The sequence below is a fragment of the Anser anser genome (genome assembly GCF_964211835.1).
Source record: "Anser anser genome assembly, chromosome: 9".
In the NCBI taxonomy this organism is placed as follows: domain Eukaryota; kingdom Metazoa; phylum Chordata; class Aves; order Anseriformes; family Anatidae; genus Anser; species Anser anser.
Window position 1 is genome coordinate 16,222,918 of NC_139729.1, and position 20,408 is coordinate 16,243,325.

The 20,408-nt window shown below is 49.7% G+C and overlaps 1 long non-coding RNA gene across 1 annotated transcript in view; it reads right to left on the bottom strand.

Annotated features, from left to right (window-relative positions):
• Window positions 1-1,170: 1,170 nt before the first annotated feature.
• The window catches only part of LOC310904552, a 48,708-nt gene continuing 29,470 nt past the window's right edge, over window positions 1,171-20,408 (bottom strand). Inside the window, exons 9-11 of the long non-coding RNA XR_014588438.1 lie at window positions 6,432-19,829; window positions 5,924-6,092; window positions 1,171-2,522 (exon numbers count right to left, since the gene is read on the bottom strand). This is a non-coding gene — a long non-coding RNA (uncharacterized lncRNA). The remainder of the gene's footprint in view (window positions 2,523-5,923; window positions 6,093-6,431; window positions 19,830-20,408) is intronic.

Below are 20,408 nucleotides of genomic sequence, written 5' to 3' on the forward strand. Positions count from 1 at the left end.
GTGCTTTGAGCCTATTTTTTTTATGAGAGGACTTCTTCGCATGGCTAGTCCTGCCCAGCGGGTCTAGCAGAGCCCCAGATGAAAGTATGCAGCATCTACTGACACGAGTGTTTGTCCCCAGCACGGTCAAAGGACAGGATTTGGGTCTGTAAGCAAAAGTCAAGATGTGAATTCAGTAACCAGTGTTGGCACGTGCATCACGTCCCAGTGATCCCCCTCTGTCGAGCACAGGACACAGGAGAACCTTTCCTTGTGGCAGTTCTCGCAAGCACAAGCGGTTTGTGGGATGGGGACACGAGGCATTTAGTGATCCACCTTCACACTGTGCAGCACAGCTCAGGGCACCAGCTGGACCCCGTGCTCATCGGGCAGCGAGAGGGCACCCAAGGAAGATGCTCCTCGGGGGATGCACAGAAAAATCCGTGCTTTCAGCTCTGCACCACGCTGGGCAGCTCAGACAAGGCTCACCCCATAAGGTGGTGACGCAGGGTGCAGCCCTGAAGCCCAAAGGGGAGCTTTGCCTGGTGCCTGATGCCCGTCCAGGCACCGAGCACGCTGTCAGCTCGGCCCCAGCCAAACGCCCTTGGGCTGGCCCCGTCCAGGGCCGGGAGAAAAAAGGGGCCTTAGACGGGGAGGCGTTTTTCATCGCCCTGAGAGCTGTGTCCGACTGCATTGTCGGAAGCAGCAGGTAGCAGCGAAAGGCTGGGGCATTCCCCTGGCCAGCCCCAGCCCCCGTTGCGCTGCCTTTCAGCGCGAGCCAAAGGTCAGCCCGCAGCCACGGCTCCGAGCCCGCGCTGTTTTGTTACGATTGTCACAAGGTAAATTAATCAGATTTACGGCATTAAGCCCGGCCGTATCTTGAGCCTTTCAGTCCTTTCTGCCCCCAAAACTTGCCTCGTATAAAGGGGCTCTTTGTTTATCCTGCACTTACAGTCTTCATTTGGTGACGGGGAGCAGCTAAAGGGATGACAAGTGTAAAGGAAGGGCTGCTGCTGGCAGGTGCCCAGCAACAGCAGCGCTTGCAGCCCCAAACCTTTCCCATCTCCCTCCATACCAGGGCAGAAAACGGTGGTTGCATTGCTTCAAATATTCCTCCCAGGTAACCAGCTGGGGAAGGTCATGTTTTCAGAGCCGCACGCCTTTCGGGGAGGGCAGCTGCCCCGAGATAAGAGAAGCAATTCCAGAGCAGGGCAAAGCACCACGACCAGAAGCACAAAGCTCGATTTATCTCCTCCTGACGCACCCCCAGCATGTGGGACCATTTACACACTTGTTTGCCTTGGTCAGCCGGGCTGCAGAACCACCGGGGAGCTCAGTCTTATTTCATTTTCCGATGGGGATGCCAAAATGCTGGTCTCAAGCACGCAGGGGGCTGCCCAGACGCACTCCCCAGCTGCAGGGATCTTTATCCCGCCACGCAGGAGAGCTCCAGCGTCCTGCTGGCAGAAATTTGTCTGCAAATTTCACCTCATTGAAGGGAGTGAGGGGCCTGCAGGACACGGGCTGAGAGGAGAACTTGATTAGGGCCAGGGAGATGGAGGCACATCAATAGCCCTCCCGCCAGGGGCCCGCCGTGCACTTCTCCATGCTCTTTCTCACTCGCAGGATCGCATCTACGATTGCTAGGTTTTCAGCGAGTCTCATTTCTCCAGAGTATGCGGCATTAAAAAAACCTATACTTAACCTATCCATATGGAAAAGCAATCTTGAAAGAAATAGCAATGGAACCAAGAGAGGACAAGGAGCTGGCGAAGGCAGCTGCAGAGAAACTTGGAGCTAGAGTGGAAGAGGGTGGGAACTGGCATCAGCGACCTTATCTCCTGCAGGTGCATTTGATTATCCTCAGGGCAGCTCATAACCATGGAACATAAAATAGATTGATGCATTTGTTTTGAGCGATGGCATGCAGATAAGGGGAATTATACACCACATTTGGATGTTTTGCTTGTATTGATTTTTCTGCTTCAAGTTTTTAGCTTTTCCACAAGAAAATGAAAAGCAAGATGACAGGATACGGTCGGTACATTAACATGACCTCTCCGTAATCAGAAAACATTTCACGTGCATTTAAATTTAAATAAGGGGACCACAATGACAGCCTAAATTCCCACCATCCATCACTCTTTGCAAAAGGACCTCTTCCCAGAGACGGCTGGCATGCTGAGCGCCTCCTCTCCCAAAACAAGCAGCGTGGGTGAGTTTGCATATAATCTGCTGGCCTGGTGCTGGTATGTAACCCAAAGATGCCTGTAACTTTCAGAGCGTGAACGGTGTCATGTTGAGTGAAAAACGAGACTTCTCTGCGAGCTGAGGCTCCCTGTAGCACAGCAGCACGGATCTGTGCACAAAGCCAGCAGCCTGGCTTCAGGGGCTGCATCCTGCACGCCTCCCAGCCACAATCTTCCTCCCACACCTGCCTCCAGAGCCTGGCCCCGCTGACTCACGAAAACCTGGAGGGCTTCAAATAGCTTTTTTTTTTTTTTTTGTATTTTCAGATGAAAAAGTGTTAACCAGTGTATTTCCTAAAAGAAAAAGAACATAGATGTGATTCATGTTTTTTTCAGGCACAAGTCTGCTTAAATATTTTGCCAACATACATCGGCTACAATCATCGTGATTATTTCCTCAAGATTAAAAAAAAAAAAAAAAAAGGAAGAAGAGGGAAGAGAAGGCACTCCCAACCATGCCTGAATTAAAGAAATGGTGTCATTTCTTTGGTATTATCATTATTTTCATTTCCCTCTTCTCTCCCCCCCACCTCCACAAATCATTAAATCATTAAAATGATTAAAAAAAATACCACAGCAGACGTCTGGCCTGTTTGATCCTGAGCCTGAATAGGAACAAAAAAGGAGTCGAGACTCTGATTATGGAAAAAAAATGAAGTAGAAGAGAGAAGAAATTTGTAAGAGTAAAGCCATTAAGGAGAAGCTCCAGCTTTGATCTCCGCCCTGCTCCAGCTCTGCCAGGGGGCTCTGCGGAGCGAAGCCAGGCCATCAGGCGGAGGAGCGCAGGGGCAGCATTTTACGTGACCTGCACAAAGGAAAACAAGACACTCGGAGCGAGATTTCCATCCTTCGGGTAAGAGAAAGGAAAGAAAATACAGATTGGATGTGTCTAGATTGAACACAGGAATCAAATCACTGCTGCTATTTTGACTTGTGCGCAGCCAGCCTGTTTTAGCCTACGGAGGCTGATGAACAGGCTGCCAGCCTGGGCTGGCTTGTTCTTTTTAATTCCTGATTTGTATACCCTCACATCTGCCCTGCTGAAGGGAATCCAGTGCTGAGGGAAGGGCCAGTAGAAATCAGAGCGATGGCAGCATCGAGCGTTAGCAGGCACACAAAGCTGACCTGTCACACGGACCTCGGTGCTTTTCAGCAGTAAAATGACACTGGGAACAATGAAGGGTCACTTCCTACGTGTTCCCTGCTAACAAGTCTGTGCATATGCTGGAGACAGGGACATTTACGTCGAGCCAGCTTCCAGGTGAGGAAGCTAAAGGAGGGCAGTCCCCTGGTGGGATCCACGTTGCCCGAACCGTCCCACCTTCTGGGTGCTGGATGCAAACAGCCCCGTGCTGTCCCCGCAGCTGCCTCTCAGCACGGTGGTGGAAAATTTGCCCTTAGGAGTCTGAATGGGAGCAGACCCGGCCTGAAAATCTGCCACTTGGAGTAAGTACACCAGGCATCTCGTTTTCCAACTGGAAAAGTGTTTTACCTCAGCCCTGCTGATGAGAATTAATTGAAGACACATGTTCACGAGACCCAGAGGACATCTGTGCAAGCGCTCAGTGAGAAGATCAAGCCCAACTCACACCACAAAGTCATGTGCATAACCAGCATCACCTGCACTGCCGGCTGCAGGCACGCAGGAGGAGGACTTGGGGTGCCAGGCACCCAGCTTCCATCTAACCCGAAGCAGCCTGTCCCCTGGGGATGCACGCAGATGTCACCTCTGCTGAGGAGCGGCCACCCCAGAGCTGAGAGTGGCACCTGAGCAGCGCCAGCAGCCGCAGGGCAGAGAGGGAGCCCTTGTCCACTGCAGCAGGCCGTGGCAGCAGCAGGGCTCCCCGGCAGGCAGCTCACGCAGCAGGCACGACACCAGCAGCCACCCAGAGCTGCACCAGCTGCGGGATGGTTCAGGGCTCGGTGTGGGGCCATGGTGTGACTGCCAGAGGTCACACACGGCAGCCAGCTCTCTCTGCACTGATGGTGTGTGCAGGAGAGCCCTCCGTCGCTGTGTCTGACCAGAAGGGGACCGATGGGAAATGGTCATTTTTAGCTCAGGAAGCAGTTGTTTTGGGTGGATTTAGCGTAAATGTTTTCAATGTGTTCTCCCCTTCCCCCTTTCCAAAACAAGGCATCACACAGAACAAAACTAAAGTAAGAAAAGCTCAACCACACCTGGTCAAACAGAGCATTTACCTTAATCCACGAGAATCAGTTTCCTTTTCATTTGTTTCACTTGCATATTTTTTAAAAACAGTAAACTCATTCTTTCATGCAGAAATAGCAAATCCCACATTTTGCAGTGGAACACCAGCCCGAAACAATGCAGAGAACTTTCTCAAATCAAAATCCATCTGCTAGTCTGGCTGTTTTGCCATTCATTCTCTGTCTTTTTCCCCTCCCAGATTGCCCACTGAACGTGATCCCAGTTCAGAAACAGTTTCAGCCGGTACGAACGTTTACTTTTCACCGAATAAACTGAGCTCAGTGCCACCCAGCATTACTCCTACCACCGAGGAAAGACCGCCTTATGCTTCATGAGCATTTCTGACACCATTTGGGAGGTTTGTCCAAGGGGAGACCAAGCTTTTCAACCTGGAGGGCCCCACGTTGGGCTTTTGCAGAGAGCTTTGGGCAGCTGAAGGAGCTGAAATACGTGTCCTGCTGCGCTGGTGGGTGCTCCCTGCCGAGGGGACGGAGAGGGTAGAAAATGGGGGGGGGGCTGCCTCGTCAAAACACACCAACATTCATCTGGAGGCATCCTTACACAGCCTGAGGGACCTGCCTACATCGAGCTAGTTTACACGTGGAAGTCAGAGCAAGTTAAGTCCAAGTGTCAATTTAAAGCATGGTTGATCAAAGAGCAACAACGCACGAGCGCGTTACTGCTAGCTAGGAATTTGCCCTGCTGTCAAGCTGCCTCCCAGGCACCTCTCCCCAGCGCTGTGATCTCCCGGGGTTTGTCACCAGCCAGCAGCCATTGCGCAGGGGATCTCCTGCTGAAGGCAGGCACAGCACACGTCGGTGCTAAGGGCAGAAGCGAGTCTAAAAACGGAGAAGGCAGTGCTGGGCGGATCGGGCAGCCCCAGCACTCTGCCTGCTGCCGCGAGGGAACATGTGCTGCACAGCCCCGGCTGGGAAACGCGGTGAGAAGTCATCCAAAAACTCACTGCAGAATGGGCTGCTTTTAAAACGGGGATTTTAAGGGAGTGTTTTCATTGCTTGAAAATCTTCTAGCTCCAAAACAAGAATTATTGCCCAGCTTTTGTAAAAGAAAGCAGTAAAAGCATTTATGTGCACAAATCCCAAACGTAGTCTTTATCCAACTACGTTTCCATAGAAAATGCTTCTACTTTCTTGTCTGTTTTGATGTTGAAAATACCTGGTCTTGCTCACTGACAAAATTGCACCTCACGGACCCCTCTCTTTTCCAAGGAAAACATCATCTGATACTCAGCCAGGGAGTATCTTAGCACCTCTGTCTCCTGTGGATTTCGCCTCTGGCTTTAAGGAGAGCAAAACCCAGCCCAGAGCCCCCAGCACAAGCATTTGGAAATGGTTTGCTCCGCATCCCACTCCCACTTGTTTGGGATTAAGGAAGAGAGGCATTTAAAGCCACGGGTGGGGGAGACGAGCTGGGAGGCAGGGGCGGCAGCTCCAGCTCCGTAGGGGGACAGCGGCACCGTCCCTACCTGCTCTGTGTCCCACAGCACAACGCTGCCCTTTCCCCAGGGGGTTGTTCCCCAGCATGGGCTCCAGCATCCTCCTCGGTGTGCAGGAAACATTTCTGCCTGGGGCTGTGCACCCCCAGCTCCTCAGCCAGGCGCCCTCACAGCCTGACTCCTCTCCAGCCTCATCTCCCTGGGCAGCACAGAAGGAAAACAAGATAGTGTTAGGAAAAAGGGGAACAGTTATAAGCTGAAAGAGATTTAAATCAGGTGTTAGGAGGAAATTCTTTGTTCAGAGGGTGGCCCAGGCTGCCCAGAGAAGCTGTGGGTGCCCCATCCCTGGAGGTGTTCAAGGCCAGGCTAGATGGGGGTTTGGGCAGCCCGGGCAGGTGGGAGACTTCCCTGCCCGTGGCAGTGGGGTTGGAATTAGATGATTCTTAAGGGTCCCTTCCAACCCAAGCCATTCTAGGATTCTAAGAAAACCCTTACTCTGCCGGCTGGTGGATAAACGCCTGCATTTTATGTTACAAACCTTCTGCCTGCTTGACACACTTGCATCAACAGCTTTTCTGCCCGTTCTCATAGATGTAAATGATGTAAGTGCAATTGTGTCCAAGGCACAGCAGTGTGCTAGTGGGCCAGAGCAGCTGCAAGGGATCTCCCAATGCACAGATAAAGCCTGAGCCACTTGGACCTCAGAGTTGGACCAAAGCTCTGGGAAGACCTCGATACTGATGCTTGCAGCAGGGCCAGAAGCATCGTGGCAGCAGCGTGCTCCTGTCCCCGTCCCAAGCAGCTCCTTTCCTGGGCAGGGTGGGGGGCACGGGGCAGCATCTCTGCTGGCCTTTGAGGGGTGTGCTGCAGTCTGCATGGGAGACTTCCCATTTCCACGGCACTCACATCCCTTTGGGGTAGGAGAATGAAAACCAGGTCCATCTTCCCAACTTCCAGCAACCGCCCCGCTGCTCGAGGTGGCATCTGAGCCTGCTTCAGAGCAGAAGCACAAGCACACGAAAACTGAGTTATGGAGAGTCTCCTGACAGGCTGGCAGCGGTCTCGGTGACTCACTAACTTGTGATTTCCTCCGTGGTGGTTTTCCAGCACAGCTGCTGCTGGCCGCAGCACATGGCAAGCGCCGTGTCATTTCTCAGAAGGCCGGGCTGTGTGGGCAACCTGCGCATCGCTCATGCAGAGCCCACCACAACATCCAGTAATTGCCAGGAGGATAACAGGCCATAAATCTGGGCAGCTGCACATGTGAGGCACGCACGGTCTGGCTCCTGCAATCAAAGCGCGTGTGTTTTTACTCTGTGCAGTGGCTGAATGTGTTTCTCATTCTGGATTCCCCTTTCCAGAGGAAACTCCCTCCATCCCCCTCACTTCTCTCATCGTCTTTATGGAAGGACCTCAGGCATTCTGGAAGCGTGGGGAGAGGTTTACGCCATTCCTGCAAGACATCTCAACTGCTCGGTGCCACTTGACAAGCAATGAAGCTGCAAACAGAGCCATGGTGTAACTTTCTACACACAGCTTGCAGGAGAAGCTGGAGTAAAAGGCAATTCTCTGGCCTCCCAGCCCCATCTTTTCTCTCCAGGCTTGAAATCAGAGCATCTTGTTATGCACAAATTTGATTACAAAATGCCTGGGCTGCCTGGGTTACAGGTTTATTTGCAAACCTGAAACCTAGCTCTAGGGTCACAGACTTGTTTTGAACAAACTCAGGCTAAGATTTGACTGGAAGAAGAAAGAAATCTTTTTCTTCACAACCCCATGGAGAAAAAATTGAAATTTAAAGAGGCTTTGTCAAACAAAACCTAACCTGGCCAGCCCAGGAGCCCTGCACAAAGGGGCATTGTACTCTGCTGAAGAAACAGCGCATCCAGGCTGTCAAGACCATGTCCCGTGCTGCCAGTGAGTGCAAGAAAGCTGGACTCAGGCAGCTTGATGACTTCATGTCTGAGAGCCGGGTGAAAAGCATCTTCCTGCCTTCTTTCCCTTCTTCATGGAAGGCACTTGGCGGAACAAATCAGACTGCAAGGAGGGCCAGTAGGAGCAGGATGGAAAACAAAGTTAGAGGAGCACGCCAAGAGCAACCGCAGGATCTGCTCAGCAGTGAAACTGCAGGAGGTTTTGCTGCTCACCAGCAGGGACAACCAGCCGTGCACATGGGGAGCAGGAGCCATCAGAGAGAAAAAAGCACTGAGAGCAATGAAGGAATAGCTCTACCCGCTGGCAGAGCAGGGACAGCAGAAGGCTGCAGGAGCCCTTCCCAGTGCAGGCGCTGGGATGAGTCCAGTACGGTGCTCCTGGGAGCGTGGGCAGAGCAGGGGGAGCAGGGTGCAGGCAGAAGGGAGCTGAGCACAGCTCCCTTGGCTGCCGCCCACAGCTCCCAGAGGCAGCACAGCCAGGGGTACTGCCTCTGCGTCCTGGTGGGTGCCCCTCTTATTTCTAGAGGACTGCTGAGTCTTCCTGGCTTGACCTGCTATTGGCCTTCTCTTTCTCCCCACACAACCAGCGATGCACGTTGAGCTCACAGATTTCATCTGTTGCTCACGAGCAGAGGGCACTGGTCACTGAGAACCAAGACAACATCAACCAGCTCTCCAGCTATCTCAGCGGGGGCTTGCATTTAAATGCCTCAATAAGGAAGCATAGGAATGAACTCCGTCCCTTGGAAGCAAAGCAGCGCTGTTCCCATTGGCAGTGGAACCAAACCGGAGCAGAGAAAAACAAGGCAGCACGTGTGCACAACACCACGGCGTCCATGCAGTCTCTTCCTAACATCCCAGGTGTGCAAAGGGCTGCCAGCAGCAGGATTGCTCAGCCCAGCCCATCGCAAAGACCCTCAAGGAAAACAAGCGATCTCCCCGAGCCGCACGCCACGTGCTGTCTGGTCTCGCTCCCTGCCACGCTGGTTTCCTGGAACATACCTGAGACTTCGAGCCCCACTTTAAATGAAACAGCTGTTCTGACCACTTACAAGGAGGCAGGGAACCCAGCCATGCTTTTCCAGCCATGGAAACCACATGAAAAGCTCTACAGGCAGCTTTCCCTGCCATTCCCAGTCTTCTTCATCCAGGCCAGTCCAAAGGATGGCTTGGCCAGAGAAAGGAGATTTGCAGAGCTGTTTGTCATAAATCCAGGATTTCACTAACATTCACCAATGGATTTTCTCTCTTCTAGGAGGGTGCTTGAATCACCCTTGATGTGGGCTTAGGAGTAAAAAAGAACAGATCTTTACAGACTGCAGGGTTTTTTTTGTTTTTGTTTTTGTTTTTTTTTTTTTTGCATTCTCCCTGATGTAACTGTTGGTTGCATTTCCAAATCCCTCAGAGGAAGGTGCCTTTTCTAGTGAATTTGTCTAAATCCCTCCTATCCCTTACTTTTCATTCTTTCTGATATTCTTCCCCTTTGGTTTTCAACTGCTCTTTTGCATTTTACTGCTGTCAAACACAGGAGAAATACCATTTCATTCCTAGATATAATTACCTCTCTTGTGTCCATATGAAACTGTTTATCTAGTCTAACTTGTAGTCTGGGAAAAGTCCCCACAGAACATAGCAGGATGAAACCTGCAGGTCAGACAGGAATGATATTAGCTGTCTCAACAGCTGAAAGCAGAGCTTTTTCTAGCAGGTATTAGACAGAAACTATGGCTTTGATAGGGAGTTTCGCCTCCATGGATGAATTTATAGGTTGTTTTAAAAATCTTATGGAAAACCTGCCTGATTTTCCCTGGAGCTGAAAGCATCCCACTACAGATATTTCTCTTACAACCGAGCAAACATTGTACTGAACGAGGACAGCTTGTCTGGTCTGGGGCTTTGTTAGATGTTCAAAGCTCAGAGCCTCAAGCCCTCAAAGGAACACAGCCCCAGCTGGAAGGACATTCAGACCGTCTGGATGGTTTCACATCAAAAACCCTAAAGCCTTAACCTGAACGTCCCTAATCTCGCAGAAACTCAGGTTTCACAGGACGGAGCTCTTGTGCTCTCAGATTGCCCGAGGTGATCCAAACCGAGCTGAGCACACAAAGCAGCGCTTAGACACTTCACACGTCTGAGGCTTGTGACTGCAGAAAAACCTGCCAAGACAATCCCATATCACAGCTCGGGCAGGGTGGCTGTGCCACCCAAGTGACCTCCAGGAGTCTGGGGACAAAGAACCTGGAAGCTGGGCAGGGCAGAGTTGGGCTCTCTGGGCTTGATGGAGCAAGGGCACGAGCCCCTGTGCAGCTGAGCGGCAGCAGCAGGGCTCAAGGAGAGGTACAGGCTCCATTCCTGGGAGTCTGTCCCTGCAGGACCCTGGCTGGTGATGCAGATGAAGCGCTGCCCTGGTTTTAGTCCCTCGGGAGACCTGCAGAAACAAGATGCCCCCAGGCACTTCAGCCTGTGGAGCTCAACGGTGCCTTTTGGCAGACTCAGGCCTGCTGCCGTCAGGCAAGGAAATTAAAACAGAGAGGTAAACTACAGAGCTTTTCTCCAGGATGAGACTTTCTCAGAAATGATGCTGTACAACAAGATATTATCCGCTCAGAGAAGACTTTTGCTCAGCTGGTGAAAATACCACGTGTGGGCTTTCAAACGTCTGGTGTAAGAGCTGGCAGGCACTGAGATGCAGGTGAATGCATGGCAGAAGTTTCCCCTCAGCTGGAAAAAACATGACCTGGTACAGCTCTGACTCAGCCTTGATTACAAGGAGGTGCAGATGCTGCTGGGGCTCAGCACTCTCCTCCAGCTCGCTCACCCCTGCGTGCTGGAGGCGCCTGGCCAACTCCTGCTGTGCCCTACCCCACACCCTGGCTGTTTCCATCCCTCGCAGGAGGAGCTGGATGAGCCCACAAAGGCCTGGGGACTTCATTTCCTCCTTCCCAGGAGGTGGGAGGGATAGCTTTTATTCCCCCAGCCGAGGCAGCTGGGCTGGATGGAGACATGGGCCGCTCTGTGAGCTGCAGGCTGCCCACAACCTGCCCTTCCAGGTACTAATCACCCCTTCCAAATAAGCCACCTTGCCACCTCTGCAAAAAAAAAAAATAAAATCAACTTGTAAAAACATCGTGGGCTGCTTTAATGAGGCTATTTCAGAGCAGTTTATTTACTTCATTGTGCACTATTTGCCTTCCCCCTCGCTTTTGGACTGCATTAGTAATTTTTCTCCCTCTGGATTAAAAAAGGTGTGTTCCCACTCCCCCTCCCGCCAGTAGATGCAGAAAAACTGCATTTTGTTCCCTACTCTCTGGGCTTTCTATGTGCCGCCAGGACTGCTGATCACTTTTAATGGCTGTTCGTTTTTCTCCACACAACACGGGCCGAGAAGCACTGCCCTGTTCTGGGCAGTCCCGCAGACCAGCCGAGAGCCTCCTCGGAGAGCCATGCCTAGGCCAGGGCTTATCAATAGCTGCCACACTGCGTTTGCTGCTCTGCCTCAGCTCATTTACCCCTTTTGTATGTTCAGCCCCTTTCCTATGGCACAGCAGCACCCTCGGCATCTCTACTGATGTGACTAGGGCTAAAAACACTCCTTTTTTGCCCCAAACTGGTATTACACGAAGCTGATTTCACATTTGGAAGCAAAACTCACATTCATCCCCTTGCATATATGGCTAGCTGTGAGAAAAGCCTGTAAGAGGTGGATGGGGAGGTGTGACAGCAGCCACAGCTACATCCCCTCCAGCAAACCTGGCTCCCGTGTGGGCTGCAGCAGCGCCCAGCTCCCCGCAGTGACTTGCTCTGCCAGGGCTGGCTTAAAGGATAGACCGAGCAGGCGTCTACCCACCCCCAGGAAAAGCTTGTGCTGCTAAAAACCAAGTTTGCTGGAGTAAAATATTTATTCTCAATTTCCTGTTAAATTTGGCAGGAACAATGATTTTTTTTTTCCTGGTAGTATTTTATTAGGAGATAGGGAGTTAATGGGAAAACCCAGCAAAGCACAAGCTGCCTCCTTCCCGTAGCAAACAGGGCAAGTCCAGGGCCACGTTTCCCTCTCCTAGCTCGCACAAGGACACAGCCCTCAGCTTTACCCTTGGACATCGCTGAGAAACCTCGGATCTGGTGGCTAGAGGCAACGCTTCACAGCCAGCAGGTCGTTAGCAGCAAGCCCCTCAAAAGTACCTTGAGGAATGGCTTTTAGGGAAATTAACTGCCTCTGGCAAGAGCAACCACAGCGCTAAGGTCACCACATAAGCCGGCTTGCCTGGTGCTGCTCCAGCCTTTGCCAAGCCAGCCTTGCAGCCAAGCTTTCAGAGAGCAGCCCAAAAGCAGACCTGAAATGGCCTCTGGCCCACAGCAGGCAAAGAGGGTAAAACACAGGCGCTTGTTTTCTAGCTGGGAAAAAAGCTACACTGAAACACCTTCGTGCTGCTTTGCCAGAGCCCGTAAGTCATTTCTTTTCTCTGCTTTTCTCTAAAGCACCAGAATAAAATTAAACCAGGCATTTGCATCAGTGTCCCAAGCTCAGCAATAGGCACTGCAGAGCTCCCTACTCAGGCCTGGTTGTAAACCAAGTGCTTGATATGAAATATTGCAGAGGGATTCATCACAGGGCAATTAGGCTTTAATCCAACTGCAGATTTATCCACTCGATGATTAAACCTGTCCTGGTTGCTAAAGACCTCCTAATAACAGAGGCACCAGTGCTTTTTTTTTTTTTCTTCTCCCTCATTTAGAGCATTTAAATCCCATATCAAGCTATTAACATGAATTGAAGGTTGGTTTATAATATAGGGAAGCACTATAAAGTTATCAGAATTCATTCTCAGTTGGGCATCACGAATATTGGAGCACTTGCCATGCCACCACCCTGCAGGATAGGTCAAACGAGCACAGGAGCTCTGCACACCCACCAGGACGCAGTTCTCAGAAAAGCTTCTGAGAGCTGCCTCCTCTCTTCATCCCAGCACAACCCTGTCCCTAGTTTTTTCTCTAGGAGGACAAGATTACTTGCAGTACAAGAGGACGGTGAGCAAGAGGCTCTGTTTCTCCAGAGACACCCATGAACAGCCCTAGGCCTGGTGCCACCCACCACAGATTTATTTCCATTTTCTGTTTGGAGCCTCACTGGAGTCCATCCCTTTTCTGCTGCCCTAAGCCTGGTATCAGAGACTTTTTCTCACCTCCTGCATTTCCCTTTCTTCTCATTCCTAATGCAGAAGCTCCTAGATTGCAGCTAAAGACAGACAGACAGACTCCCATTTCCAGACGCGGCTCCCTACCTGAGTACCCCATCAGTGCAGCAGCAAGCCAAGCTGCTCCCCCAGTCAGCATTTATGGGCAGTACAGCCGTGCAGCCCACCCATCTCAGGTGAGATCAACCACCCTTAATGCAGCACACCATGGGCCCTGTTTTCCAGCTGCAGTTCCTTCTCTTGGTTTAGAGGTAGCCCTTTGCACCAGGCAGAGCTGGGGGCTGGCAAGGTGTACGCACCCTGGGCTTCTGCAGGCAGACGTGGGGGTGAGAGCGCCCTGTGCTGCTTCCTACCTGGTCCCTGGAGGTTCCCCACCCCTCCAGGGGTATTCCTCTCTCTCCCCCCAGGATTGTTCCCCTGGCTGGTCATGGAAGAGTATTTCTCAGCACCAAGTGAACCCAGAGCACTACCTGTCTGTAGTCACCACGCAGGAGCTCAGCCTGCATGCACCATGCAAACACCTTTCCTGTGCTAATGGCTAGCTCGTTACGGCCTTCCTCCAGTGATACCACCTTCATACCACCCCAGCTCAGGGGCTGCCAAATACTTGTGCAGAGGGGAGGAAATCCTGCTACCTGGGAGCTTCCCACTCACAGCTGGGGAAAGCGACCGGGGCTTTGCACACAGCAGGTCAGATCATCGCTGGGCTGTCTCCTGAAATTCTGGCTGGCGTGACCCGGGCCAGCAGAACTCCGTTGCCCAGAGCAGCGTGCCTCTGTGGGCACACTCGCAAGGTCAGGCTGTGCCACCCCTTGCTGGCAGCAATCCTGCCTCTGAGCAAGGAGCAGGGCTGTCTGCGCCCTGGGGTGCCTGTGCCCGTGGAGTCAGCTCTCGTGGACCAGATTTTTTTTTCCTACCTTGAATGAGTTTGCCCAGAACTGATCATGAATACAATGGAAAGTTTCATGCTGTGCAAAACGCTCCTTCCCATAAGGCAAACATGCATGGGTGGAAAGTTTTCAGCCAGTGTAATGCCAGAGCCAGGAAAGCAGGGCTGCACAGCTGCACCAACAAAGAAAACCCTGCAAAGTGCTGTGCCAACAATGCAAGGGAGAGTTATATGCCAAACCAACAAACGTGGCAGACAGAGATCACCCCGTAAGAGTCCCATTTACAGTTGTTGCCCAGTATGCAGCCCTAAGAACAGGCCTTGGTCTTTATAACCTGCATGGGCTGATAACATGCCCCCATTTGAAAGGACACACCACTTTTCAAGTCCATTCATTTTGTGTATTTAATGGCTTCAAAGACACTTGTACTAATGGGCTAAATCCTACCCAGTGAACAAGATAACCATCGCTGTGCACCAAAGCCTGCAGTAAAGTCAATATTGACTGAGCTGCCCTGCTGCATCCTGGTGGCTGGGGCTCCCAGGGGTGCAGCAGGTTCTCTTCTGGCACCCGCTCAGGTGGGGATGGACAGAGATTAAACAACAGGAGCCGCAGAGCATGTTGTACAGGAACAGGGACAGCACCACGGGCTTTCTCAGCTCCTCAGACATGAGCAGTCCTGTCAGCTACCGATGCAAAGGGTGATTTGTGAGAGTAAATCACTTTCGGGTCAAAGTATACATTATTTATTTTAATAATTAGATGCAAATGGCAGAGCTGTCCAGTAATTGGTCCCCATGCTACAAAATAATGCATGAGCCATAGGACATGACGACTCCACTGATGGAATCAGGTTGTAGCTTTGATTTCTCTTTCTGCCTCACACTATTTTTCACTTATTCCGTTATCCCAAACACTTGTTCATATTTCAAGCGCATTGAGGTTTTCTTTGCAAAATCCCCAGACTGAAAGGCCAGTCTCCAGAGGTGCAGATCCCCCTGGAGCTGGGATCAGCCCCCACCTGAACATCACACCTGGCTGTGGCTCGCCTCCCGCACTCACAGCACAGTGCTCAGGCTGTGCTTTCAGCCCGGTCACCCCGCAGCACATGGAAATGCTCCCCCTGGGTCAGATGTGAAACCACTGGAGGCAGGAGGGCTGGGGTCAGGCAGCAGCACATTGTGCAGTGGGGGGGGTCTCGTGCACAGTTGAAAAGGAAAGGCAATGTCGAGTGGTTTAAGCAAGGGATCACACCACAAATAGCAAACTTCAAAAAAAAGCAGCTGTTACAAATAGTGTGCAAGCAGCTTCTGTGCTGGAACAGCACTAGAGCAGTCCTGAATGATAAATGTTGAAAGGAAAAGTCAGTTCAAAGAGAAGCACTGATCCTCCCACAGGAAAAAAAAAAACCTTAGGGGAGAGAGATGGAGATAAAGATCAGAAACAATTAAAGAGCAATGGTTATTGAACACACTACCCCTGTGATTAGGGCTCCAGATTTGTCTTATCAGGACTGGGATGGGTGCAGTGAATACTGCATAGCCAGAAGCACCCAAATTGTCGATGAATTGCAAAGGGCTCTGTCAAAATGCAGCTTGTCTACAAATGGAAATCCTGGTGTCATCAGCATTGCTGGCTGCTCCAAACGGGAAAGCTTTAGTGTGAATTTCATGGTAAACATCTATCTCCACCATTTAGTTCTGCCCTTCGGAATGAAGACATGAGTTTGTTCAGCCAGAGCCTTTTCCCAGTACACCGTGGAGAACAGGATTTGTGATGAGATCTGTTTGCAGGCTGGACTCAATGGTTAACCAGTCAGATTAATAAATGCCAGAAGGAGGAAATAACAAGCAAGTTAAACAGAGAAGAAAAGGGTCTCTCCACATTGCTAGATAGCAAAAGTTTACAAAAATTCTCTGCCTTTTGGATAATTCTCCCCAGCTCTTATTTAGTGTTATTTTAAAAGAGTCAATGGCAGCATCTTTCCAGTACAAAGGTGTTGGGGTTTTCCATGCTGGCATTCTTGGAAGATCCCAACCATTTCCTTCTCTCTCACCTCCTTCTGATGAAAATGAAAGATGGGCCAGATGCCAGCTGGAAGTAGCTCTTCCTTCAGCAGTATTATCTGATGAAGGATGGTTGATTATAAAACAACAACTTATTTTATGGGAAGGTATTACAATTTTATCTATTTATTGTTGATTTTTTCAGTCATTTTATTATTTCACAGTGTCTCGGGGGAAATACCTTTTTTACAGCTGGTGCAGAACAGAGGTACTCCAGCACTTGACTGGGTTTCTACAGGACTGGTGTGCTGTGCCCTGCAGAAAGGAGGGGAGATTCTAGGTACAACCAAGAAATCCAGTGGAACAGCCAGTGGATGGAGGTTTGGGGAAACTTTTTGCTCCTGTAATTCAAACTAACCTGTCTGCTTCCCTTATGTGAAAAGGTATTTGAGTATTTAGATGATAAAACCTCTGTTCCTTACGTCTGTAAACACAGCTGAAAATAGTTGCACAGGACATGTCTAAACAGCAGCCGACTACAAGACTTTGTGGCAACACAGGGACACTCATGATGGTGTCAAACTTTCTAGCTCAGTTATCATCAGGGCAGCGGATGAAGGTCCTCCCTGGGTCACCTGTCCCTGTAATAACCTTGTATTTTGGAAGCACCCTGCTGTGCTCTGTGCTGCAGGAACAAGACCACTAACAGCAGCCCCTAATTTCAAGCAATCTGGCGTATTCACGCACACTGCCATCAGAGCACTGCCTGCAACACAGGGCATATTAACAATATCACTGTTAATCAGGTTCTGCAGGTAAATAGAGACTTGGTCCTTATACATATACCATCTTTCATATTTGTTGCAAGGCTCTCTCTGTATAAAAAGATGGAATATAAGAGATTACCATGAAACCTGCTTCCTGGTGAATTTAGACTGGAGAAAATGTAAAAATATGCCCCACAAAATGAAAAAAATCAGCTTCTTTCTAAAGATTGTTCTCCCTATATTGCCTACTTTTGAGTATTTGAGTGTTTTCTCCCAGGCCATGCTAACAGCTGGCTGTTGAGACTTGTTGCTGACTCTACCCACTGAGACACTGAAACTGATGAACCAAAGTAAAGCCAGTGGGAAGTAATTCTGGGACTCTATGGGCTATTTCTGCGACACAAAACCCTACTGCTCCTGCTCTGTCCTTAGCACAAACGCAGCATGCCCCATCCCTGCATCCAGCAGCTGCCACGTGCTCTCCCCGCACAGAGGATGAGTGCCTTGCCCGGAGGGCTTGGGGCGACACGGTCCTGGCTGGGGCAGGTTCAGTAAGGCTCTTGTCTTTCTTGGGCTTGTGCTCAGTTGTGGCCCTGAGCAATGGAGCCCTCTGCTTATCCTGACAAAAACCTGGCTCTGCACTGAGGAGAACAAAAAGGATGATAAGGCATAGGAAATTCATCCAGCTGTATGAGCAGAAAGGACGTGGGGATTACACTGAGCTCATTCAGCTCAAAGAAAGCTGCTAGAAAGGAAAGGGTAGAATCTGTTTAACAACTGCAGTTTACTGAGGCCCCAAATATAACAATAAACTAGACAACAAGGGCAAAAAGGCAAAAGTCAGGTGTTTTACTTGCACTTTCAGGTGGTGCAGCACATGGAGAGACCAAGCTGGTTACTTAATGAAGAGATTAAGCTGGCCTTTAACGCTGCTGAAAAAGTGACTGTTCTGCGAGTATGAAAGTTGCTGAATAATACGTTCAGTGATTTTTTTTCCTCTTTTCCTCCCCAGGTATGTGAAAAGCTTTTCATTTATTTTAGTGTACCTATTTGAAATATTTCTGTAGTCTGACTGAGCCATGGTTTGGAAGCAGTTTTTTTAAGTTTAGTGCAAGCCCTTGATATTAAAAAATGGAGCAGCCTGGTTATTTTGGACCGTACACGTAAGTCAGGTATCATGATTTCTTTGGCCAAATGAATGTAAATCTTGGAAACACTTCAGATAGTCCTTTTTATAGGCTTCAAACTCACTCTAAGTAAACATTTGCTAATGACTTCAAACTGAACATGCCAGTAAGCTCATTTACTAAAATCTGCAACAGAAAGAGAATACAAAAGGATTGCAAGTACTGCAGGCAGCTGAAACGCAGACCTGAGCAGACTGTGACACTGTGATTTCTTCAGATCTCTGCACAAAAATTCAAGCGTGTCCTTTCAACAGGACTTGTCATTCCCTTAGCCTGCCACTGCCACAATGTGCTGAAATCTGCAGCATGCCTCAGTCACACAGTTCTGAGCATTGTACAGCTCTATCATCACATGCCCCAGGAAGGAAGTCCTGCATCAGAGAGTGCTCGTGAACTCAAATTTCCTTCCAAACAAATGAATCCAAAGTAACTGTTGCTCTTACCAAAGTATTGACCTTGCTATTGGTTACAACGCCTGGTAATGCTCCAGGTAATGCCTGGGGAGAATGAACTCCAGTCCTGCAGCAGGGCCTGGATGTCGCCTTGCAGGCTGCAGTCCTGCAACTCTACCATGCCATCCACAGATTTTGTTGAATGAAGCTGCAGGCACCGTGCCTGCCTCTCATTTCAGTGCATAGCACCCACCTAGCTGCTATAAGCCCCAGCCCGCACTCCTGTTTCTGAAGAGGAGCTGTGAAATGAACCATGTGCCAGCATTGCAGAGACATTGATACAGTGAGTGCACATTTTACTGTTCCAGCCTAAAAATACTTGTGTCAAAGTCCCTTTGAGGTTCTTTTCCACAAGCACTGCTTGCTCCTCATTGCCTGGCTGCAAGGAAAGGTGGGAAAGCTCATGCAAACACAAAGACGACAGGATCTACCAGGCTCCTACAGTGCTGGGGCTCTTTCTATAACCACTAAAAAAACCACGGACTGTCTATAGGAACTTTCCAACAACAAGAAATAAAGCAATAGCAATGAAAAGTCACAAGATCTCTGTAGTAAAATGGCCTGCTCTCCTCAGAGGCTCTGTCCTAAAACGCCCATGCTCTCTGCACCCCCACGACCAATGTCCAACAAGCTCCCTTCCTTAGACACCTACTTTTTTTCAGTCTATCTGTGAAAACATGAAGTCCTTTTTTTTTGTGACACGGTGGAAACGAAAGCACACAGAGCCTGATATTCAAAAGTTAAGATATATTGGCTTAATCCTGTCAGAACTTTAATGTAGATTATATAGGGACAGGCAATGACCAGAGGGAGGGAGAGAGGTGTAAATAATCCAGAGGAGTGTGGACTTGTTGGCAGGGTGGATTTATGCCCTGTCTTAATAAAGTGCCCTTTCATCTCTGGAACCTGGGCTCAGAAGCCAGTCTAGACAGGAATTAATGGGGCTCCTTCTCCGCTTACAGTTCTGAAGGTTTCCCAACACCCAGCATTCTCATATACAGTGAGGAAGTGCAGATTTACGGGATACACTGTGAGCTCAATCACCCATAGATACTACTTTTTGCACTGAGCTTTTAAATGCAAACTCTGACCATTCATCCAAGAGGCTCTGCTGCTAGGCCAGAAAAGAAATTAAATTCACTTACTACAGCCTCTCTATGTGATTACCATCCTAAAATGAAGCCTGTCAGTTGGGAAGCCTGTTACAAGGAGACAGACTGGAGGTTGCCAGGAAAATGGTGGCGTGCACTGCTTTGGACCAGGACTCGATTCTGCCTGGAGATCACGCTTAGGACAATTACTTACTCGAGGCAATACGGTACTAGGGCCTGCAGACGCAGAATTGCAGCGTCTCCTGTGGTGAAGGAGAATTGCTAACGTTCCTGCTCGCAGTGAGCCTTCCCTTCTCTTTTCTTGTTCCCTTCCTAGGGGTCTGAAAGTCTAGCTGAGGATGGAGCACCCAACAGCCCTTCTCAGTGAGGGATCTGGGATGTCACTGGAGTGTGCTGTCAAGAGAAGCAAGGAAAGCTATGAGCAAAAGTGTATACATCCAATGTGATTTAAAGTATTTAAAGCAAAATACTTTGTAAAAAGTTTTGTTAGGGATTGTCATTTTTTGAACCGTTCAATTGCAATTCCTGGGAAAAGCCAGAAACGTCTCATTTCCAGCCATGCACAAGGCCCCCCAGATACAGAGACATTCAGCTCCTAATTTCAGGAGTTTATTTGAAAATGTTTAATTTTCAGCAACGGGAGACATGGAGCAGCAGGACACACTGTTGGCTATTAGGAAGCCCTTTATGATGCAAAACTTGCATCTTGTCTAAGTACAAGGACTCCAGCAAGTAAAGACAGAACCCATTAAAGAAAAGGAATCGGAGAACAAAGCGGTCTCTAAAGGCACAGTAAGAGGTAAGAGTCCACAGAATTTGATGATGATGGACAGTGTGACAATGTATTCCCAATGTATTTCTTCCACAGACGTTTGGACTGTACAGATGGAGGTGGCCAAAGAACTTGCTTCTGGGAACTTGAAGTTTTACCCCAATAGCTCCCTGCTAGGCAGAAAGGCCAGCCCTAGAACT